Source organism: Heptranchias perlo, chromosome 1 (assembly GCF_035084215.1).
Source record: "Heptranchias perlo isolate sHepPer1 chromosome 1, sHepPer1.hap1, whole genome shotgun sequence".
NCBI classification, from domain to species: domain Eukaryota; kingdom Metazoa; phylum Chordata; class Chondrichthyes; order Hexanchiformes; family Hexanchidae; genus Heptranchias; species Heptranchias perlo.
The window spans coordinates 127,756,150-127,781,653 of NC_090325.1; the positions used below are offsets into that span (position 1 = coordinate 127,756,150).

At 44.0% G+C, this 25,504-nt stretch overlaps 1 protein-coding gene and 1 long non-coding RNA gene across 2 annotated transcripts in view; one reads left to right on the forward strand and one right to left on the reverse strand.

Moving 5' to 3' along the window:
• LOC137326017 (ankyrin-2-like) overlaps positions 1–25,504 on the reverse strand; it is a 418,648-nt gene that overhangs the window by 290,572 nt on the left and 102,572 nt on the right. The gene's annotated exons all lie outside the window — the stretch shown is intronic.
• LOC137343199 (uncharacterized) lies at positions 925–13,823 on the forward strand. Its single transcript, XR_010967736.1, has 2 exons — positions 925–1,220; positions 13,262–13,823. It is a non-coding gene; the product is annotated as an uncharacterized lncRNA (long non-coding RNA).

The following is a 25,504-nucleotide window of genomic DNA, read 5'->3' on the forward strand; positions in this document are numbered from 1 at the left end:
TGGAAGATCTCTGTCCTCCCCCTCCTCCTCACCCCATGTATTGATACCTGGGGTGAGGCATCATTAAACTGGGAGCAGCCTTCCCCCTGGGCTGCTCCATGCAGTCATCTTTGCTATTGGTTGCAGCATCTGTCAGTGGAGGACTGCCCCTTTAAATAGAGCGCCTCCAGCTGACAGATCTTACTGCGCATATGCAGCCCGCCCGACGCGCAGATCAGCAGCGGGGAACCCGGAGGAGCAGGTAAGTGAATCCAATTAGTGGTTTGCCTGCTACGATCGCGCGGGAAACCCACAAATTTCACCAGGCGCGTTACCCACGCGCCCGATAGCCCATCCGCCGAGAACCCGCAGGCCTACTAAAATCGGGCCCATGTTCTCTGGATTATTAGTCCAATTACATAACCACTACACTACTGTAACCAATATACAATATTAATATACCAGTGAAGTTTTAATCCTGCTCGCGTACATCTATTATTGACAACATGACTGCACCCATCTAGCTACCTTGCTGTCTATCTACATATCTGTTTATAATATATTAAAAATCTTACGTCTGCATGCACTTCCTGTTTACAAAGTCTTATTTCCTGTCATCACATTTGGTGTCAACTTCATCAATTATAAATTCCTCTGTCCACATTTGTAATGGAAACTGCCTATGTAAACTTGCCACAATGTAATTAAATCCCCCCATCAACAGTGGTGCTGTAGTGCCTCAGTTTTGCACTTCCTAGTTCCTTAGCCCACAGAACATATGACTTTAAAATGAGGACTGAATTACATCTGCATGCCCTGGTCCAATGAGCCCTCACCCTGTAACCTGAAGACTACACTAGGACTTGACACCTCCTGAGCAACACCATGGGAGATGAATGAGTAAACATTAAAACTCTTAGTCTAGATTTTCCGGTTTGGCAGAAAGTACACATATACTCTTGGGCAGGCATCATAATTAACTCTGGATGATTTTCTGGGGTCAGGCCAGAACGTAACAGGGCCAGCTGCCTTTAGGGAAGTCAAAGGGGATTCTTAATTTTCAAAAAAATATTTAAACCATGGCGGGGGGGAGGAAGTGGACTGTGGAGTTGAATCAATTGCCACGGGGTCAATTCAAGTTTAACCCCTCTCCTCCGTTTATCACAGCAACGATGGATGCCAGGAATGCACCAAATTCTGTCTTCCAGCTCCATCAACAGCCAGCTGAAAGCTCGCTAATTGTAAGTCCTTTAAATTTATCTAACCAATTAATTAATTAATTTCTGTATGGCCTTCTGTTTCCTCTCCAATCTTATTCCTTTCACAAGATAGTGGCTGCTTTCCTGTTTGGCCTTGGGCCTATCGACACCCATGTTCGCTCTCTCATCTGGCCCGGCTCTGCTGCCGTTCCTGCTTGCCATTCCTCTAACACATGCCCTCGGCCTATCTGTACCACCAGTTTTCTTCGCCTGGAAACTGGAAATTTGTTTTTAAAGTGCTATGATCTATTAATAGCACGATAAGAACATTTTAAAAATTGCTGGTTTCACGGTGAAGACTGCAGGTGGATGACAACGGGAGCAAGCAAAAAGCAGGCTGCGGTTGTATGTGGGAAGGAGGGCAAGAGGGAGCAGGACTAGTACCAGTTATGCAAGGGAATAACGGCAGCGATAAGCTGAAGCGTTTGCAACCATCTTCAGCCAGAAGTGCCGAGTAGATGATCCATCTTGGCCTCCTCCCGATATCCCCACCATCACAGAAGCCAGTCTTCAGTCAATTCGATTCACTCCACATGATATCAAGTAACGGCTGAATGCACTGGATACAACAATGGCTATGGGCCCCGACAACATCCTGGCTGTAGTGCTGAAGACTTGCGCTCTAGAACTAGCCGCGCCTCGAGCCAAATTATTCCAGTACAGCTACAACACTGGCATCTACCCGACAATGTGGAAAATTGCCCGGGTTTCTCCTATTCACAAAAAGCAGAACAAATCCAATCCGGCCAATTACCGCCCCATCAGCCTACTCTCAATCATCAGCAAAGTGATGGAAAGTGTCGTCGACAGTGCTATCAAGTTACTCACCAACAACCTGCTCACCAAGGCTCAGTTTGGGTTCCACCACGACTACTCAGCTCCAGACCTCATTACATCCTTGGTCCAAGCATGGACAAAAGAGCTGCATTCCAGAGGTGAGGTGAGAGTAACTGCCCTTGATATCAAGGCAGCATTTGAGCACCAAGGAGTCCGAGTAAAACTGAAGTCAATGGGAATCAGGGGGAAAACTCTTCAGCGGCTGGAGTCATACCTAGCACAAAGGAAGATGGTAGTGGTTGTTGGAGGCCAATCATCTCAGCCCCAGGACATTGCTGCAGGAGTTCCTCAGGGCAGTGTCCTAGGCCCAACCATCTTCAGCTGCTTCATCAATGACCTTCCCTCCATCATAAGGTCAGAAATGGGGATGTTCGCTGATGATTGCACAGTGTTCAGTTCCATTCACAACCCCTCAGATAATGAAGCAGTCCATGCCCACATGCAGCAAGACCTGGACAACATCCAGGCTTGGGCTGATAAGTGGCAAGTAACATTCGCACCAGACAAGTGCCAGGCAATGACCATCTCCAACAAGGGAGAATCTAACCATCTCCCCTTGACATTCAACGGCATTACCATCGCTGAATCCCCCACCATCAACATCCTGGGGTTCACCATTGACCAGAAACTTAACTGGACTAGCCACATAAATACTGTGGCTGCAAGAGCAGGTCAGAGGCTGGGTATTCTGTGGTGAGTGGCTCACCTCCTGACTCTCCAAAGCCTTTCCACCATCTACAAGGCACAAGTCAGGAGTGTGATGGAATACTCTCCACTGGCCTGGTTGACTGCAGCTCCAACAACCCTCAAGAAGCTCGACACCATCCAGGACAAAGCAGCCCGCTTGATTGGCATCCCATCCACCACCCTAAACATTCACTCCCTTCACCACCGGCACACTGTGGCTGCAGTGTCTACCATCCACAGGATGCACTGCAGCAACTTGCCAAGGCTTCTTCGACCGCACCTCCCAAACCCGCGACCTCTACCACCTAGAAGGACAAGGGCAGCAGGCATATGGGAACAACACTACCTGCATGTTCCCCTCCAAGTCACACACCATCCCAACTTGGAAATATATTGCCGTTCCTTCATAGTCGCCGGGTCAAAATCCTGGAACTCCCTTCCTAACAGCACTGTGGGAGAACTTTTACCACACGGACTGCAGCGGTTCAAGAAGGCGGCTCACCACTACCTTCTCAAGGGCAATTAGAGATGGGCAATAAATGCTGGCCCTACCAGCGACGCCCACATCCCATGAAGGAATAAAAAAAACCAAGGAGTCCATAGGACCAATAGCAGGGAAAGTCATGGGGGGATTTGGAGGGTTGGGCGTGATATGGCAGTAGGAAGGGGTGTGGGGAGGGCATACAGGCAGCCAATATGGGGGTAGGTTGCCAGGGAGGCAACAGGAGGAAAGGTAGGTTTGGGATGGGGTGGATGAGATGCAACAGGGGGTGAGGATAGCAGATCAGGGGGCAATGGTGAATTGGGATAGATGGAGGAGTAACACATATGGGAGGCAGAAGTGAAGCAAGAGACATAGGTCTACCAAGCCTACACCTGAGGCCTATTTTTTGCACTGCATCTAGTGTACCAATGAATGAATAGGATTGACAGGACAAATGGGATTTTCTTGTTCCGAGCTTTCTAATATTCCTGCACATCTGCACAAAATGTTTTCCTGGAGTTGTACAGATGTGTCACATTTTGCTTGTAGGATGGGGAGAGGACATCCAACTACAGCATCTATTTCCTGGTGGTCTTGGGAATAGGGCATCTATTGCCCATCTGTTTTACCTTCAATTAGAAAAGCTCTCACCATGGACTTCACATGGTTATTTTGGGTTTTTTTTTTGGATTCACATTCAGACCATCTAATGTTTGGGTGATTCAAATGGTTCCAAATATTCATCCCTACTCATCCAGAGTAGGTTATTCTGCTGTATGACAGCCACACAAAGTCAGTGCCTGGAGACTCTTTCATTATATTATTAGAGCAGCGTACCCTGCACTAGCAAATGTTGACATCATTCAGCATATCTAGAATTCTTCTGGTGGTATCAGTTTGCAAGTGTATTCAACAGCCAGTTAAAAGGCCATGGGGGAGATCTTACTACAACTTCATGGACATTACGCAGATGATGGAAATCTTGACATCAGGTTTCAGTAGTTTGTTTCCAAATAAGGCAAAGATTACCATACCACTGATACAGGAATTGCTGATACATACCTTTCCTGACTTGCTTTGTTACTAATATTAAGGTAGGACCTTGATGATTTACGATTAGCCTATCTCCTGCATTATTGCTCAGGGTGAATCAGAAACACAATGGTTTGAAATAGGGGGGTATGAAGTAGAGCAGGACGTTTTAGTGATACTTGTTCCTCATTGTGGAAAAAACCTATTGGAAAAAACATGTCTAATGCAAGATATTGAGCATCTTGTGTTCAGGTATTTGAGTGAAGGGTTAGTGGTCTCTGGTTTACAATCAGATTGTTTGAAGGGACTCTAATCCTACAGTATTACATCACACGGATTCACATTCACAATAATTTAAATGAGCAAATATCCTGTGGCATTGCTCACAGCAATTCAGAGGATATACTGCTAATATAACTGTTGCATTTTCAGGATTTTTGACCATTGGAAAGGATTTGGATATGAATTATATTGAAGTGTTGCTTTTAAGCTAAACTGAGTTCACAAAGGATTAAAATCCACTCTGCAGCCACATGCTGGAGCCGTTGGGCCAAAAAGCAGATTGGCTCATCCAAAAGGTATTGAACAGCCATTGAGCTATTCTACATAATAATCCAGGTCAATGGGGTGGGAGGGTGAGGTCGTTACCTTAACTCAGATTCTTCCAGTTGGCCTTCACACATGAGATGGTGGGAGAAACTGTGGTGGGAGAAACATGGGGTTGTCTGGTAGAAAAACACTCTTGGGACGATAATAGATGGTTTAATTGGCAGCTGTACTGGTCAACCCCAGAGCAGGAAGATGCTCTTGCTATGGGAAGTGCTCCATTGGGTAATGGACGGTGAAGATAGAAAGACTGAGAGCAAAGTGGGTTTTAAAGGCAGTCATACCAATAAAGAAGTCAATACAGTAAAAGTTCCATGAGAGACCCAAATCTTCATTTTATTTTCAAGGTAATTATGCAGGATTTATGTAGTGCCAACTTGCGATGACTTCAGAAATTGGCACTATAAAATCCCTGCCTAATTTTTAAACTGCCACGTTCTGAAGCTGGAAAGTTTTTAATATAATTTACTTGCGTCAGAAGCTGTGGTTTGCCTATCAGTGGCCTGTACGCTAATTTAAAGGTTCTGATTCCCTGTGAATGAGTTTGAGCTGCTATGTCATGGTTGGGGTGTCAGCAGCATCTCAAGCAGCAGTCCGGGCACTGCTGCAGTCTGCCTTGGATGAAGCTGGTAAGAGGGCAGCAGCGATGTGCCAAACAGAAGGCAGAGGAACAAGGAAAACAAGAGTAGGTATGAAGAATGGTGATGCAGGAATAGGAGAGTGCTGGTTTGCCTCTGAGCCTTCTTGCTTTATTGAAGGCAATGTGGAGCAGGTCAGCGATAGGAGGACTCCTATTCTACAATGAGGAAACCAGTTGAATCTTGAGGTTCAGGGGAGACCCCGTCAAAAATTTCAGCAGCTGTCAAAAGGGCTTGGGGTTGTTTCCTCTAAATAAACCACATCACAGGGAATGTGGGTAAGGGCATCACAGTTCCGAACATAGCCTCCATCAGTAAGTGTAAAGGACTAATAACATTCTGCAATATGTCCTGAAGCAGCAAAACAATTTGGATTTCAAAAACCAAAAATTCCAGCCTGTCCTTTAAGACAGATAACACCAAAACGGCAGGTCTAGAAACTCAGAGCCAAAATTTGGATTCTTTTAAATAAATATGAATATATTCATTGTGGAATATTATTTGGAGGTTCTCATATAGACAATATTGTCATAGAGTCATAGAGTTATACAGCACGGATAGAGGCCCTTCGGCCCATCGTGTCCGCGCCGGCCATCAGCCCTGTCTACTCTAATCCCATATTCCAGCATTTGGTCCGTAGCCTTGTATGCTATGGCATTTCAAGTGCTCATCCAAATGCTTCTTGAATGTTGTGAGGGTTCCTGCCTCCACAACCCTTTCAGACAGTGAGTTCCAGACTCCAACCACCCTCTGGGTGAAAAAGTTCTTTCTCAAATCCCCTCTAAACCTCCCGCCTTTTACCTTGAATCTATGTCCCCTTGTTATAGAACCCTCAACGAAGGGAAAAAGCTCCTTAGTATCCATCCTATCTGTGCCCCTCATAATTTTGTACACCTCAATCATGTCCCCCCTCAGCCTCCTCTGCTCCAAGGAAAACAAACCCAATCTTCCCAGTCTCTCTTCATAGCTGAAGCGCTCCAGCCCTGGTAACATCCTGGTGAATCTCCTCTGCACCCTCTCCAAAGCGATCACATCCTTCCTGTAGTGTGGCGACCAGAACTGCACACAGTACTCCAGTACATCTGCCTTGTCCTTTATGTTATACAGTCATGTCCATAAATCACAACCATGGTTATAAAGTTCTTTCTTGAGTTAATTGTCTGCCCTAGAAGCTACATGATGACCCTTGAAAAGTCAACCACTCTTGTAGGTTGCAGATATGCTTTCTGCACAGTCTGTGGCAAAGCATGGCCAAGAGGAACAATAACCCTTTAAATTGCATAGCCAGAACTTCCAATTAACAATAACGTATTAAAATTCCTGAGACTCATTTGTGAAGTGTCCTAGTACTCTCTGAATAACTAAAATTGTGCTGCCCATTGTGAAGTTTTGGCCCTTAAAATTAATTCTTTGTGACCTGTGTTTAGAACTATACCAGTACATTCAACAAGAAAAGCTTAATTGAGCACAGCGCCAAAACAATGCATGCCTGAACTTTGTTATCTCTTTCATTTCTCTGAGAAATTCAGTTTAGGCCTCAGAGGACAACACAGTGTGCTGAGAGTTCGGTACGTGTGGGAGTTTGGTAAAGTGGGGGAAGGAGGTGCTGCTTTGCCTTGCTTTTCCTGCAGAGCGGTAGTGGACCTGAGAGCGGTGAGCGGCGGTAAAGAGCGAGACCAGAGCGGGGATAAAAACAGCGCAGAGAGAGCGAGAGTCCAGTCGGTGAGCGGCGGGAGAGAGCGAGACCAGAGCGGAGATATAAACAGCGCGGAGAGAGCGAGAGTCCAGTCGGTGAGCGGCGGGAGAGAGCGAGACCAGAGCGGGGATACAAACAGCGCGGAGAGAGCGAGAGTTCAGTCGGTGAGCGGCGGGAGAGAGCGAGACCAGAGCGGGGATACAAACAGCGCGGAGAGAGCGAGAGTCCAGTCGGTGAGCGGCGGGAGAGAGCGAGACCAGAGCGGAGATATAAACAGCGCGGAGAGAGCGAGAGTCCAGTCGGTGAGCGGCGGGAGAGAGCGAGACCAGAGCGGAGATATAAACAGCGCGGAGAGAGCGAGAGTCCAGTCGGTGAGCGGCGGGAGAGAGCGAGACCAGAGCGGAGATATAAACAGCGCGGAGAGAGCGAGACCAGAGCGGGGATATAAACAGCGCGGAGAGAGCGAGACCAGAGCGGAGATATAAACAGCGCGGAGAGAGCGAGAGTCCAGTCGGTGAGCGGCGGGAGAGAGCGAGACCAGAGCGGAGATATAAACAGCGCGGAGAGAGCGAGACCAGAGCGGAGATATAAACAGCGCGGAGAGAGCGAGAGTCCAGTCGGTGAGCGGCGGGAGAGAGCGAGACCAGAGCGGGGATACAAACAGCGCGGAGAGAGCGAGACCAGAGCGGAGATATAAACAGCGCGGAGAGAGCGAGAGTCCAGTCGGTGAGCGGCGGGAGAGAGCGAGACCAGAGCGGGAATATAAACAGCGCGGAGAGAGCGAGACCAGAGCGGAGATATAAACAGCGCGGAGAGAGCGAGAGTCCAGTCGGTGAGCGGCGGGAGAGAGCGAGACCAGAGCGGGGATATAAACAGCGCGGAGAGAGCGAGACCAGAGCGGAGATATAAACAGCGCGGAGAGAGCGAGAGTTCAGTCGGTGAGCGGCGGGAGAGAGCGAGACCAGAGCGGGGATATAAACAGTGCGGAGAGAGCGAGACCAGAGCGGGGATATAAACAGTGCGGAGAGAGCGAGACCAGAGCGGGGATATAAACAGTGCGGAGAGAGCGAGACCAGAGCTTACTCTGAGAGCGAGACTCTGAGACCAGCGGCAGAGTTCAAGGTGACGTCACCAGTCAGAAAGTGACGCGGCACAGGGGAGGCAGCTGATTGGTGAGTAGGTTCAGGTGAGTATTTCTACCATTTTACTGTAAGTAAAGTAATAAGAAAGGGAAGATCTGCAGGTTTTATAGCAGATAGTGTTTTTTTTTAGTGAACCTAGGTCCCTAGTATAGTTAACATTTTCTAATTTCAACGTAATTTAAAAGGGGTAACTAAGCTAAGGCAAGTCATGGCAGCAGACCTCGCACCCGTGATATGCTCCTCCTGCAAGATGTGGGAAGTCATGGACACTACCAGTGTCCCTGCCGACCATGTGTGCGGGAAGTGTGTCCACCTGCAGCTACTGACCGATCGTATCTCGGGGCTGGAGCTGCGGGTGGACTCACTGTGGAGCATTCGCGATGCAGAGAAACTCGTGGATAGCACGTTTAGCGAGTTGGTCACACCGCAGGTAAAGGGTATACAGGCAGGAAGTGAATGGGTGACCATCAGGAAGAGTAAGAGATGCAGGCAGGTAGTGCAGGGGTCCCCTGTGGCCATCCCCCTCTCAAACAGATATGCCACTTTGGATGCTGTTGGGGGGGATGACTTATCAGGGGAAGGCAGCAGCAGCCAACTTCCAGGCACCACGGGTAGCTCTGCTGCACAGGCTGGGAGGAAAAAGAGTGGCAGAGCTATAGTGATAGGGGACTCAATTGTAAGGGGAATAGACAGGCGTTTCTGCGGCCGCAACCGAGACTCCAGGATGGTGTGTTGCCTCCCTGGTGCAAGGATCAAGGATGTCTCGGAGCGGCTACAGAACATTTTGGAGGGGGAGGGCGAACAGCCAGCTGTCGTGGTGCACATAGGCACCAACGATATAGGTAAAAAAGGGGATGAGGTCCTAAAAGCAGAATATAGGGAGTTAGGAGGTAAATTAAAAAATAGGACCTCAAAGGTAGTAATCTCAGGATTGCTGCCAGTGCCACGTGCTAGTCAGAGTAGAAATAGGAGGATATTTCAAATGAATACGTGGCTAGAGGAATGGTGCAAGGGGGAGGGATTCAAATTCCTGGGACACTGGAAACGGTTCTGGGGGAGGTGGGACCAGTACAAACCGGATGGTCTGCACCTGGGCAGGGCCGGGACTGCTGTCCTAGGAGGAGTGTTTGCTAGTGCTGTTGGGGAGGGTTTAAACTAAAGTGGCAGGGGGTTGGGAACCTGAGCAGGGAGAGAGAGGAAAGCGTAACAGGAAGGGACAGAAGGTATGGAGTAATAGGTAAAGTGTTAAAAAAGGAAAAAGCAGGAACTAAGCGTCACAAAACAGATTTGAAAGTTCTTTATCTGAATGCACGTAGCATTCGTAATAAAATGGACGAGTTAACGGCACAAATAACTACGTATGGGTATGATCTTGTGGCCATTACAGAAACATGGCTGCAGGGTGACAACGACTGGGAATTAAATATGCCAGGGTATTTAACAATCAGGAAGGACAGGCAGGAAGGAAGGGGAGGTGGGGTGGCTATGTTAATAAAGGAAGGAATCACTGTAATACAGAGAAATGATATTGGGACAAAGCATCAAGATAATGAAACAGTTTGGGTGGAGATAAGGAATAATAAGGGAAAAAAAACATTAGTGGGTGTAGTATATAGGCCTCCTAATAGTTGCAACTCTGCTGGAAGAAGTATTAATCAGGAGATAGTCGGGGCATGTAATAAGGGAACAGCCATAATTATGGGGGATTTTAATTATCATATTAACTGGACAAATCAAATTGGGCAGAGCAGCCTTGAGGACGAGTTCATTGAGTGCATCAGGGATGGATTTCTTGAGCAGTATGTAACTGATCCTACAAGGGGGCAGGCAACCTTGGACCTGGTCCTGTGTAATGAGTCAGGATTAATTAATAATGTCCTAGTTAAGGATCCCCTTGGAACGAGCGACCACAACATGGTTGAATTCCATATCCAATTAGAGGGTTAGAAGGTTGATTCTCAAACAAGCGTACTGAGCTTGAATAAAGGAGACTATGATGGTATGAGAGCGGAATTGATTAAAGTGGACTGGGAAAATAGATTAAAGGGTAAGACGGTACATGAGCAGTGGTGTTCATTTAGGGAGTTATTTTACAACTTTCAAAATAAATATATTCCACTGAGGAAAAAAGGGTGTAAAAGAAATGACAGCCATCCGTGGCTAAGTAAAGAAATCAAGGATAGTATCCGACTAAAAACAAGGACATATAAGGTAGCCAAACTTAGTGGGAGGATAGAAGATTGGGAATTCTTCAAAAGACAGCAAAAAGTAACTAAAGGATTGATTAAGAAAGGGAAGTTAGATTATGAAAAGAAATTAGCAAAAAATATAAAAACAGATAGCAAGAGTTTCTATAGTTATATAAAAAGAAAAAGGGTGGCTAAGGCAAACATAGGTCCCTTAGAGGATGAGACCGGGAAATTAATGGTGGGAAACATGGAGATGGCAAAAATGCTGAACAAATATTTTGTTTCAGTCTTTACAGTAGAGGACACTAAGAATATCCCAACACTGGACAAACAGGGGACTCTCGGGGGGGGAGGAGCTAAATACGATTAAAATCACTCAGGAGATGGTACTCAGTAAAATAATGGGACTCAAGGCGGATAAATCCCCTGGACCTGATGGCTTCCATCCTAGGGTCTTGAGGGAAGTGGCAGTAGGGATTGTGGATGCTTTGGTGATAGTTTTCCAAAATTCCCTGGACTCAGGAGAGGTCCCGGCAGATTGGAAAACTGCTAATGTAACACCGTTATTTAAAAAGGGTAGTAGGCAGAAGGCTGGAAATTATAGGCCAGTTAGCTTAACATCTGTGGTGGGTAAAATTTTGGAGTCTATTATTAAGGAGACAGTAACGGAACATTTAGATAAGCATAATTTAATAGGACAAAGTCAGCATGGCTTTATGAAGGGGAAGTCATGTCTGACAAATTTGCTTGAGTTCTTCGAGGATATAACGTATATGGTGGATAAAGGGGAACCAGTGGACATAGTGTATTTAGACTTCCAGAAGGCATTCGACAAGGTGCCACATAAAAGATTATTACTTAAGATAAAAAATCACGGGATTGGGGGTAATATTCTGGCATGGGTGGAGGATTGGTTATCGAACAGGAAGCAGAGAGTTGGGATAAATGGTTCATTTTCGGACTGGCAACCAGTAACCAGTGGTGTTCCACAGGGGTCGGTGCTGGGTCCCCAACTCTTTACAATCTATATTAACGATTTGGAGGAGGGGACCGAGTGCAACATATCAAAATTTGTAGATGATACAAAGATGGGAGGGAAAGTAGAGAGTGAGGAGGACATAAAAAACCTGCAAGGGGATATAGACAGGCTGGGTGAGTGGGCAGAGATTTGGCAGATGCAATATAATATTGGAAAATGTGAGGTTATGCACTTTGGCAGGAAAAATCAGAGAGCAAGTTATTTTCTTAATGGCGAGAGACTGGAAAGTACTGCAGTACAAAGGGATCTGGGGGTCCTAGTGCAAGAAAATCAAAAAGTTGGTATGCAGGTGCAGCAGGTGATCAAGAAAGCCAACGGAATGTTGGCTTTTATTGCTAGGGGGATAGAATATAAAAACAAGGAGGTATTGCTGCAGTTATATAAGGTATTGGTGAGACCGCACCTGGAATACTGCATACAGTTTTGGTGTCCATACTTAAGAAAAGACATACTTGCTCTCGAGGCAGTACAAAGAAGGTTCACTCGGTTAATCCCGGGGATGAGGGGGCGGACATATGAGGAGAGGTTGAGTAGATTGGGACTCTACTCATTGGAGTTCAGAAGAATGAGAGGCGATCTTATTGAAACATATAAGATTGTGAAGGGTCTTGATCGGGTGGATGCAGTAAGGATGTTCCCAAAGATGGGTGAAACTAGAACTAGGGGGCATAATCTTAGAATAAGGGGCTGCTCTTTCAAAACTGAGATGAGGAGAAACTTCTTCACTCAGAGGGTGGTGGGTCTGTGGAATTTGCTGCCCCAGGAAGCTGTGGAAGCTACATCATTGGATAAATTTAAAACAGAAATAGACAGTTTCCTAGAAGTAAAGGGAATTAGGGGTTATGGGGAGCGGGCAGGAAATTGGACATGAAGCTGAGTTCGGATCGGTCAATGCCCTGTGGGTGGCGGAGAGGGCCCAGGGGCTATGTGGCCGGGTCCTGCTCCGACTTCTTGTGTTCTTTAGATTTGTGGTTGGGATCAGATCAGCCATGATCTTATTGAATGGCGGAGCAGGCTCGAGGGGCCGATTGGCCTACTCCTGCTCCAATTTCTTATGTTCTTATGTTCTTATGTTTTCTCTCACCTGCATCTGATTTGCACTGTGGCAGTTCTACTAATTGGAGTAGTTGGGCTGGTTGCGAGGCTATCTAATATTTAACACTGCATATAATACTTTCTTATGTGACTCCATTCCCACACCAACATGGATGACTCTTAACTGCCCTGTGAAGTGGCTTAGCAAGCCTCTCAGTTGTATAAAACTCAGGATGGGCAATAAATGCCAGCCTTGCCAACGACACCTTTATCCTGAGAATGAATTTTAAAAATGGCTGCTGTACCCATACGCATACAAGTTGATACATTTCAATTTACATCACATTGTATGTTTGTATAAAACTTTAAAAAGTTTTCCAAACATTTTTGTTCTGATCATTATGCACCTTTAAAAGAAATCTGTTTCAGGAATATGACAGTAATACTATGATGAAAGACCCTGCTGTGTTATGGGTTTCTGTTTTGAAATGTTTATGAGACAGCTGAGATTAAATGAAGTTTGCACCTTGTTGTAGCTATCTAACAGCAAATAGACAGATTTTTTTTAAAAAGAGGTCAAAAGGAGCACTGCTGTAGTGAATCTACACAAAATGTTAAACTGTGTATTTTCTTTTCAGATGCTGTCAGGCCCATTCTGTATTTCCAGAATGTAAGTGCCAGCCTGGATTATGTCTTCACGTCCTGGAATGGGGCATAAATCCACAACCTTCTAACTCAAAGGAAGCCACTAGTCCAAGGCTGACACTTCAAGGTTCACCCATTTAACTATTATACTGGAGCCAACACAATGTTACATCACCATCAAGCTACCTATTTTATGGATCCTGGTGGAGCCAAACCAAAGCACAATTCAGATGCTCCATACTACCTGCACTGAAATTCACACATAAATTTATCATCAACTTTGCAGTAAAATACAGGTACAAGTTAAACAAGAGAGCTTCTGTATCCCACATTCCAGCAAGTTTTAGGCCCCAAAGCTCCTTCAGCAACTTCCAAGCTTGATGACAAGGCTTTGAAACCTGGATGTTACTCGGACTTAGCAAACCTTTTCGATCATTGAAGCGAATGGAAGAAATAGCTGAGAGGCTGATGATTTGAAGCAACATGCATTATGTAACATTGCCTCACTTAAGTTGTATTTTGTCATTGTGATATTAAATTAAGAGATTACCACAACAGCCTTGTGATGTTATTGCCATTTGAAGCTTTACATTAGGTCTGCTGTTGTCTTCATGAAATATCTGTTACATGTAAAAAGAAATGGGGAAAAAGGCTATTGGTTAATCTAACTAGGTGCATTGACTAAAGGTATTATTTTAGTACCTAGTTATCTCGGAATTCTGCCTGTCCTGATGCACCACATAATACTGACATTAAAATACTAAAAGGGGGGAGGGGGGACTTGATTCCCATCATGCCTGCTTTTTGGATTTGAAATGCATATTGGGGAGGAAACCAACTTCCTGTGGAGCCAGGAGGAGCAGGAGTTCGCCTCTTCCCCCTCCCAGGACTTACCTGTGGGCTGGCTCGGCATCTGAGCCGGACAGTTCTGGGAAGCCCCAATGGGTGAGCTGCATCAGGACGCCCGATTGGCATCCGCAGCTCACCAGTATTATGGGGATGAGGCTCAAGCCCCAATTTTGTGCAAACCTGGGGCCTCCATCTTTGGCCGCATGTTCTAGGCGTGCTGTCGACTGCGCTCTGGAAACTGGTGTGAAACCAATTTCTTCCCCTAAAACTGGTAGATAGCAGATTAATCATAAAATGATTTGTAAATTGGGCAACTGTCTGGAGTGTAATGTTGATAAAATCTTCCAGAACTATGGGCTCAATTTTAAAAGGGCAGTGGGATGGCAGCGGGGGAGGGGTGAATTGCGGGCGCCAAACCCGGAAGGGAACTAGGTGACATCAGAAGCGGGGGGGGGGGGGGGGGGGGAGTGAGGCATCGGTCACCGGAAAGGTGGGGGGGTGGTGGGGAAGAGACCTCGGATATCGGAGAGACATCAGACATCGGGGGGGAGGGGGGAGACATCGGAGCAGCGGGGTGCAGGTGACATCATTTGTAAGGTATGTTTATTTAATTTTTTACAATGGGAAATGTAATTTAATTTAATTTATTTAGTTTATTTTTGCCTGATCCGGCCCTTCCTGCCTAGTTTCACCAGACGTGAATCGAAAGCTGTGGGAAAGCCGCCCAGGTAACGTTAAAATCGTTTAAAGTGGCTAATATGCCAAAAATAAACTATCTCAAGTACCTCAATGAGGTGCATTTGCTTGTTTAAATATCGGCAGGACGTCCGGGTTGAGGAACGGTGCGTGCACCCAGGTGACTCTGGGTCGTGCGCATTCTTCAGCGGCTTGGAGCCAGGAATCCCGCCTACTCCAGATTTCTCCGATTTTCTTTGCCCCCCTCCCCGCCCCCAACGCACCCGGACTTTGCTTTTAAAATTGAGATCCATAAGAGGAAAGAAAACCTTGGATGATTAAAGATTTCTTCTGTGATAAGAGAATTTAAATTAAGTTTTTAATATCGTACATTTTCCATTAACACCAGGTACCACCAGGGTCTAAAATCCAAAAAGCATCAACAGAGTTTATGAGATTAATAGTTCTAATATTCTTTGAGATTAACTGCACTTCAAAAGTAAAACTCCATAATTGTCACAATACCTCAACATTCTGATAATATGGCCAAAAGTGATTTATACATGTAATCTCCACAGATGGCATGTCCCAAGATATGCTGCGGTATATTGCTGCCATCTTTTATCTCAGGGGAAAATAAAAGCCCTTTCATGACAAAATAAAATAAAAGTGAATGTATTTTACTACTCTACTTGGCTGTGCAATATCTGCAGGAACATATGTACCAAATGAACAAAGAGAAGACCAAATAACATACACTCTATTACAATGTGTAACAAGGCAGGTTAACACATAAAGAGCTTGAATAAAAAATAAAATCACAACAATGAAGCTTGAGCAGTCTATCAGTGTCATCTCAATCTCAGGATCAGTTACTGCCTCAGAATATGCTGCAGACTGGAAGGAATACTTTACAATATAACTTAAGGATTCTTATCTTTTTTCATTCACTGCTTTTACCATTTCATTGTTTTTCACTTTCTTATTTTTGCCAGCACAAATGTTATGAGAGACAGCACAGGATGCCAGACTCACATGGCTGACTGAAGCGATTTGACAAGCAGTGATTATTGATTTATTTGACTGAATGATGCAGTGGTACACTCTGTATCTTAGAAGTCTGTAATATACTCAACGGGGTTCCAGGTGGTTTGAATGACATTTGAAAACCACAATAGTGGAGCTTAGTAATGAATGACATTTACATACTTTGAAAAAAATGCTTAATTCACTGCTAAGGAAAAGAGTATTCAGCAAATAATGCTAATTTTCACTGCAATGTGACATAGACAGCGAGGTTAGATAGTAATCTATGTTGTTCACAAACAACATTCTCTGTGACCATGACCATGGTGCATTATTCCTTCTCGATTCTCAATCCTAGCCAGAGTATTTCCAACAATGGCTCCTCTTCTGTTTTCGCAATATCATATTAGGAGTCTCCCACAGGCCTCCTCCTCTTCCTCATCTACATGCTGTCCCTTAGCAACATCATCTGCAGACGTCAGCTTCCATATGTATGTTGACAACACCCTGCTCTACTTCTCCACCACCTCTCTTGACTCTTCCAATATGACTGTGCTGTCAGAATGGTTATCAAATGTAGAGTATTGGATGAACCACAATTTTCCTAAAGCTAAGTATTAGGAAGACCGAAGCTGTCATCTTTGACTCCAACATAAGCCCTCACTGCCGACATCATCCTCTGCCTGGCCACTGTCTCAGACTGAACCAGACTATTTGCAACATCGACGTCCACTGTGCTGAACTTTTGACCCCATATTCTTTCTGTCAGAAAGAGTGGCTACTTCCAACTCTGTAACATTGCCTACCACCACCCCTCCCTCAGCCCATCTGCCGCTGAAAGTCTCATCAAACTTCCAGACTTGAATATCCCAATGCTCTCCCGGCCGACCACCCATCCTACGCCCTTCATAAATTTCAGCTCATCCAAAACTCTGCTGCCCATAGTTGAAAGAAAGGGGCAAAAAGGAATATGGGTTCAGAGTGGGCATTTCGGATTAGGATCACTGCTCATAACATCAGCAGGCTGGTTTGACTGAGCAGCCTGTTTCGGTGTTGTAACTTATATGTAATTCTATGTGCTTGATAATGGTATTTTATAAATAGGTTCATATTGCACAGTGTAAGTACAAAATGTTCAGCTACGATATCAGGGCTTGTAATGGAGCTCATCAATTTTTTTTAATACAAGACAGCAAACAGCTACTGTCTATGAAACAGCTTTCTTTACAAATCTATCACAAATCAGAATTGCTTGCCGGAAGTAGTTCCCCTAATGAGCAAACACTAATAGGTTAATGGCCTTGATGGTAGATATTTTCTGCCCACCTTCTCAAATGCCAGCAATATCTTATTTCCTCTTTTGCAATCATAAGACTCTTTTAAGCATATCGCTTGGATGAGTATCACACATGAACATCTTTAGCATCATCAGCCAATTGTAGGCATCTCTGCAAAAGAATTCAGTTCTTTCTGATTTTTATGTTTTTGTTTATAAAAGTATATAATGCACACAGTGGAAATAATGTACTGGACCATTACTGATTTCATTCAAAGGTTGTGACCTGTACCAAGAGCTGTTTCAGGAAGGCAGCTGTTATAGTACAAACATTTATTACACTTGTATTAAATTCTTGTCTCCATTATTTTAATTGAGATGTCAACCCATTTATTTCTGCCTTGAAAAACAAGCAGTCAGATGCCACTGTAATCATAGCCTCATATCTTCCAGTAGCTTTCTCTGTTACTCTCAAATGCTGACTACATTCGGTCTTATATAATCTCAGGACAAAATCTTCTGAACACCTGTGGGATACTAATGGCCGAAATAGAATGTGTATTTTTAGAAATACTTGCTTTTTTTCCCAAAATATGTGTCAAATAAGTCACACTTCACATTTCTGACTAACGTAGGACAGGCCCATGTTCTGCAGTGTAATGTTTTACTGAACTGGCAACTGTGAAATAGGATTGCGGTTTATTCTCAACTGTGACTGATACCCCAGATTTTATGTCATGTGTATTATGGGATGCTGTGTTTGAAGCAGATCCAAGAATTAGTGATGTAAAAACTCTGTAAATAAGCATGGCACTCCAATCAGGTGCACCACGCACATGACAGAAATCCTCCTAACAACTCTGGTCAAAGTAAATTTATACTTTTAGATGGCATTATATTTACATAGGACTGGATTTTCCTCCACTATCTTGCCCCAAATCAGGCAGGAAAGCAGTGGAAAATGTGGGGAAGCCAGGCCGTGAGGTCTACGACTGCATTCCTGCCCGGCCTATATTTTGCTTCCTCTGCCCCAATCAAGAAGGCCACCAGCCGCCCTTTCCTTGCCCACCATGTAAATGAATGCAGGGAGGTGGGGCCCAGGAAGCTACCCAGATTTCCTAGCCTTCCACATGTGTCACTGCTGCCCCAACTACTGGGCCACACTCCTTTCCTTGTCAGTGGATCCCCCGATGCAAACTTTTAATAGGATAATATACCATAATTATACCATAATATACCATAATTAAAATTACAAAAGCTACAGACGGTGGCCTGGAAAAGCCAGGAGGTTGCGATTTCGGCAGTTACACTGGGATCCCACCCTGAGCGGAATAGCACCATTAACCGTGCCAAACTTTGTGGGATCAGGAGGTGGGGCCTGCAGAAGCGGTGTTGTAGAGGTGCACCTGCAGTGTCTCCCCACCAAGGACCCTGGAAATGTTGGTGGCAACTATCCAGCCGAGGGGTTACTAGGTTTCCCCCACTCCAAGAAAAATTTTGTGTGCCCAAGTGGGCTTCTTACAAAGGGGGTCACTTTAACCGCCTCCATCAACAGTTTTTGAGCTCTCATCTTTAAGTGTTCAGGCCCCGACCGTAACCTGAACCCTATAGCTTGGTTCCACTTCCACAGGTATCAAAAGTTTGGTCCCAACTGAAGGTCAAGGTGTGGGAACTCTACTAAATGTTGCCTCCTGCCCTGTCCCCCAACTCCACCCAGTAGACATTACTGTTCTTATAAGGGGCAGAGATTTCACCCCTCACAAGATCCAGCAGGAACATCCAGTGTAAATCCAAGACCTGGCACATTCAAGTCCTGGTCAAATTCCAGGCTCTTCCGCCACAACTCTGCCAGCGTCGCAGGGGGAGTGAACCAGAAGGGCCAAGTAATTTTGGGCCCAGTGGTTTCTGAGCCAGACCCTGCTTGAAAAGTTTGTGTTTTCTATTGCAATAATTCTTTTAGAAAATCAAACTGACCTGCTCTGTCCCTGAGATTGCCAGGGTCGCAATCTTGAAAATAAATTTTTTAAATAATTTTTTACATCATACAATCAACACCAGAGGACACAAATATAGAATTAACAAGCATCAAGAATTACTTGAGTTTGGAGGGATTTTTTTTCCCCCCAAAGAATTATGATTCTATGCAAAAAAGATTCCCAGCAACCATGAGTAATTCTGTATTGGTTCGCACTTTTGAAAACAGCTGAATAAATCTTTGGTTAAAATTGAATTATGGGTTAAAAAGATAAATATAGATACAGATGATCAAATGTTGTCTGGAATATGATAGTTTATGAGCCATTGGGACCATGGAAATGTCATGCCAAAGAAGACAACTGGTCAAGCATAAAAGGTGTCATTTAAAAAGTTAGTCACTCCTTTTAACTATGGTTAAGAAACTTTGAAAAAAAAAAATAATTCTCAGGAGTTTAAATGGTTTGGATAAAATCCATGAAGTAGCTAATGGTACTAGGTCTGAGAAAAGACTGGGCTTGCTTAGCAAAATGGCCTTTCCTCATTCCTTGCTTTCTTATGTTCTTATTAAAAGTATTGTGGAGTATTGTGTCCAATTCTGGGCACTGCACTTTAGGAAGGATGTGAAAGCCGTACAGAGGGTGCAGAAAAGATTTATTAGAATGGTTCCAGGGATGAGGGACTTTAGTTATGTGGATAGACTGGAAAAGCTGGGGTTGTTCTCCTTACAGCAGAGAAGGTTAAGAGGAGATTTGATAGAGGTATTCAAAATCATGAAGGGTTTAGATAAAGTAAATAAAGAGAAACTGTTCCTATTGGCGGAAGGGTCGAGAACCAGAGAACACAGATTTAAGATGATTGGCAAAAGAACCAAAAGCGACATGAGGAAAAACTTTTTTACACAACGAGTAGTTATGATCTGGAATGCACAGCCTGAAAGGGTGGTGGAAGCAAATTCAATCGTGGCTTTTTAAAAGGAATTGGATAAATACTTGAAGTGAAAAAATTTGCAGGGCTACAGGGAAAGAGCGGGGGGATGGGACTAACTGGATTGCTCTTACAAGAAGCAGGCACGGGCTTGATGGGCTGAATGGCCTCCTTCTTTGCTGTAACTATTCTGTGATTCTAAGACTACTAAGCGATTCTCTAACCTTCCTGAACTGGAGTCATGTTACGAGGCCTCCCCATCCCCTTAAATATGTCCCATGTCCATTTGCTCTGCCATGAATTTGGGAAGGATTCTCACTCTTCACAGTAAGATAATGCAACCCTAAAATGTGACACAACTTGAAACGCACATCTAGCGTGCGAATAAAGTGCCTCTGGTACATATGCTAACTACAGTGAATAATGCATGAGTTCCACCTGGAGATGGGCAAACACCTGGCAGTGCAGGCTTTTTTTCTCCAAACGCACCCCATCCATTCTCCTCCACAAATCCCCTCGACACCACAGAGGGCATGGGGTCTGCGAATGAATGAGGAGGCGCTGACACCCAACTGCCTACTCAGACACTTAAAGAACCAAGTGTTAGCCCAACATCATCCACACTAATTGTCCAAGGCACCACCTAAACTTCCGGCCAAGAGAAAACTTTCACTCTATCAATCTATAGGGCTCTCCAATGTATAATCGATATAAGATCCTCAATGTATAGATCTGAAAGTAATCTGTGATGTGCCATGATCCACTGCAGTGAGTACTCTTTACAGAACTGAGTAAAAATATATTTTAAAAACGGCACCAAGTGGCTAACCTAACCCACCATGCTTCTGATATAGCAATACAGTAATGTACAAACTTTCATTTTATTAAAGTTAGAATTTGTAACTTTGGTGAAAAATGGATCCTGTTAGTAGAAAATGTTACACATAAGCATTGCAGTGATCTCTTCAATTAAAAAGACCAAAAGCTCTTTGTTACCACTGGATTTATGACATGTTTATGACTTGGAAATACGACTTTGGCTTTATGCTTTTATCTTAACCTTGAAAAACACAAAAAATGCAAACATATTTGCCCGTACCTCAGGTAGGTTTAAATTAAAACATTTTTACATGTTTACATACTTTAGTCAGAAGACCCTTTAGTCTGAATTGGATTTTTAATAACCAACATGGAATATTTTTATTTTTGACTGTGTCATAGTACTTACATTTCCCTGATACTTCAAATCAAATGAAAATAGAAAATACTTTACGGTGTTTCCTGTTTAGTTTTAAAAAATGAGGTTTTAGTAAACCCTGAAACATCATTCACAAAAATCAAAATGACTGTGCCTGGACTCCACAGGAATTTACACCCATGATGGTTTCATCAATCATGACTGTGTTACAACAGAAGGAATGTATCTGGAAGATTGTCTATGTCTGTTAGTATTACAGTGGAGTGAGGGGGGATTTGCAACTATTTAATGCAACTGGATCAGAATATTCCTGCATTTCACACTAAACTATGGGGATGATTTTTGTCTCCCTACCACTCCATTCAAGCTGAAAATCAGGGCTGTCAGCAGGTGAAATTTTTTAAAAATCTCCTGCTCATTGGCCACCCAAGGCCTGACTGACTCAATTCTTGAGTGAGCCTTGAAATGGGCGGCCAGCACGCCTGTCCGAAACATGCAGGAGCTTTATTTATTTTTTTAAAATTGGGGTCCCAGACGTTTGCAGGACACTGATACCATTATTGTGTATCATTGGGCAGAGCATGCGCCATGCAGTGGAATTGAGTGACCTCATTGGCGGTCCACTTAAAGGGTCCACTGGAGGCCTCTCGTGGACCAGATAGGGACACTTGTTCTTTTAAAAATTTTTGTGGGCCATGAATGCTCCTCCTGGCCCCTTGAAAATATTCTAGCCTACGGCTGCCCCCTGCCACTGGCTCCAACCCTTTAATTTATTTCTTGGCTCCTCAGAGAATCTGTCAGATTTCCCACCAATGGTGAGCTGCCTGTGAATGCTGGTTCAGTTCTTGCTGCTCACCGGCATTATGCAGTTGAGGACCCATGGCCCTACAGGTTATCTTGGGCACATGCCAGCTCACACAGACTGAATACACCGAGGTTCTGCTGTTGTCAAAAGTGGGGGGAGTCGGGGGGAGGAGATCAGTTCCCCCATCCTGGGAAACCAATTTGCTGGTCCCTTCAGCCCTGTTCAGGAGACTGGTAAACCTTATCTAACTGGGCATACTGACCTCCACACTTACGCTGGATCTTACTGAGGCCAGCGAAGTAGGAACTCCCAGCGTTGGGAGTCCCTATAATTTACCCGGCCCCCTCTGCTGTGAAGACCACATTTGGGTGGACACAGTTTCCGCCCTAGACAAGGCCTCCCAGAAACTCCCAGCAAAGGCCAATACCCAGCATATCTGGGGGCCAGCCTATTTCCTGGGCCCTCCACTGAATTTCCATTGGAGTTATGGCACGAGTTTGCCAGAAGGACAAAGCATTTTCAGGACCCTAATGCTTATAAAATGTCGATAAAGCTCTTTGAAGATGCAATCATAAAGAAGTTGCTTAACTCCCTCCATGGCTCAGTGGGTAAATGTGCCACCTAATTCCAAATTCTATCCATGACCCGTAGTTGTATGTACTAGTAGTGGAGAGTTACAAATGGCCTCAGTACCTCTGCATTAGGAGAGAGAAGGGAAATTAGGTGAGGACAGGATCTGTCAACTAACATACCATCAGCCCAGGCCTATAGAATGGCCACTTGGAAAAGCTGTTGGAGGCCTTTTGTGGAACTGTACCCCAACATTAGTCACCACCTTCAGGAAAAGAGCGGTAAAGGGAGAAAGCTCCAGTAAAAATAGCAGTGAGAAGTATCTTTGACTTGGGAGATATTCGAAAATCATAAGCATAGTGCTGATGACCAACAATGATGCTGCTTCGGCTTAAAACCACATGAATGCACTGGCCTGAGGTCATCTGTGCATTAAAAAAAAACAAAAAGGAGCTTGTTAACTCTTTCCATCTGAAATGCAAGATAAAAATCACCTCAAACAAGCCTCACTTCATTCAGAGATTCATTGCTATGCTAAATTATTCCATTAGGAACATGAAACTGGAATATTTAACACATGTTGAATATGACTTGCAGCCCACAAACTGTAGTAAAACAAAGCAAACAACCCCAATTCAAATGTGGTATGCTGTTGTTAGATTTTCACGAATGTGAATGTTTTATTCAGAAGTTGCTGGAGATACTCTGCATCGACAAAAAAGTGATAATATAACTGTACGGGTAGTGTAATTATTGTAGTTTTGGATAGGATTAGGTTTGGGTGTGGGTGTGATGCTCCAGCACCTGAATAGCCTCGACACCCTTGTCCAAACTCGCACATGAAGTAAAAGTAAAAGTTTTTGTTTTTACCCCAGTTCCCGCCCCAGAGTTTTAACTTTCATCCAATCATGGGACGATCTCCTTTGTGCTTGGTGTAAATCTATTTTAAATATTTGATATTCCCAGAGGAAATCTTCCCTACGGCTCACAAGCAAGAGTTTTGCGCATGAAAAAAAACTTACCAGCTTCTTCATCTGCATGCTAGCACGAAACTGCAATGATTACTTTATCAATTTTTGTGTTGATGTGAAGCAGTTTCAGATGCGCATTGATACAGTGTAGCTCAGAAATCAGGGTAACTATCTGCTGAATGCACTAAAGTTAAAGGAACTCCCCTAGCAGGTAATGTCACACCACTTGGGCTTCACACTAGCTGCTATATCCATCGGACTGCTTGGAACCATTTTAAGCTTCCTTTTCAATATTTTTATTGTTAGGAGAGAAGCATACTCCCACCAGCGCTTATCTAATATTAAAATTTAAACTGTCAGCAAACACAGCTAAGCACATGTGTGTAAGCATGTATAGAGCTGCTTTGTCCCTGGGCACAGCTTTGGAGGACATTCTATAGACACCAATCTGTAGCATAATGATACTCCTGGACATTCATTATCTCAATTTCCAATTTGATTTTTTGCACAATGCAGGATCAAAAATATAATACAAATGCCAAAACAGGTCATATCTCAAATACTTATGGGATTCAACAAATATTAGAACAAGTGCACCTAAAAAATTCCCATATTTGGTGTGAATCTGTTTCCTTATTCATTCGTCCTACAGTCAGATGCTCTTGTAATGATGCACTGAATTCCAACTATTGTACTGCTGGTTGCGTGTTGCTTGTTCATGCAGAATTAGGTTTGTAAAAGGGAAAAACAAATGAGTATGTCTTGCACTATACGTTACTAATTCATAAATACTGGGGAATGTTATAATGTCAGTAGCGTGTGGTATCATGACCTCATCGCCCTATATATGGCTAATAGGTAAAGCAGATATATGCATGTACCAATCTGAGATTTTCACCGACAGCCACCGTCACAGATTTATTGCTGACTGGTCTAGAAATTCAGCCTCAGCCAAAAACTCCCCAAGCTCTTTAATTCTAAATTCTGTCTATTATTTGAGCTGAACAGCAGTCCATAGTCATAGTGATGCAACAGAGGATCTTCCTCCAGCTGGTGTTCTAAATGTGTAAGGCCTGTAACTAACTACAAGTAAGTTACAAGATTGTGTGATCTCTTGGATCTCGCTGTTATCACTGTGATTCAATTGATCCTATTGATGTGGGGCTTCTGGTGGAACCGCAATGGTCCTTTAAGGGATCTCTGGAGAACCACGTATTGCCTCAGACTGTAAAGTGACAGTATGTACACATGAATTCACATTTCTGATTTCACAAGCGTGAAATAACAATTCTACTGCTAGGATGGCTATCAATCCTGCCAAGAGTACAAATGAATATTAGATTTGACAAGGAGCTTAAGCTAGAAAGCGATAGTAGGCTTTTATTACTTTGGAATTGGTGCAGAAGAAGATGCTAAGTCTGATAATCGTGCTGCATTCTTAAACCTAAAGGCTTGGACTTAATCAAACCATTGTGTTACTCAGCTATGCTCTGCCCAGAGCAGGCAGGAAAATGTCAAAAAGCAATTTCACAATGTACACTCATAATAATGCTTTAAAAATATTAATATCATGGTTAAGTTTTAAACAAAATAAATGTTAAGGGGTAAAAAATCCAGCCAACACTGATGCACCCTTCCTCCCTCTGTTGGTCGACCCAATCAATGTTTCTATTTTTAACAAATGACATTCTGTTCACAAGATCCAGCTGTCACAGCAGCTTAAAGTCAATGGTACTGGCTGCCCTTGCCTTGTATACTTGCTTTTCTCCATTGATTTAATAAGCAAGTATGATGTTCTCCCAAAATTACAATGTAATGTATGTTATGAATACGATTTTTAAGATTTGTTTGAAAAAGGTCACAACGTAACATCTCCTCCATTCACCAACCATCATCCGACATCTCTGCCTAGCAACCTGATCCCAAACCACTGGCAATGATACAAAGCTGGACAGTATCCAAAAC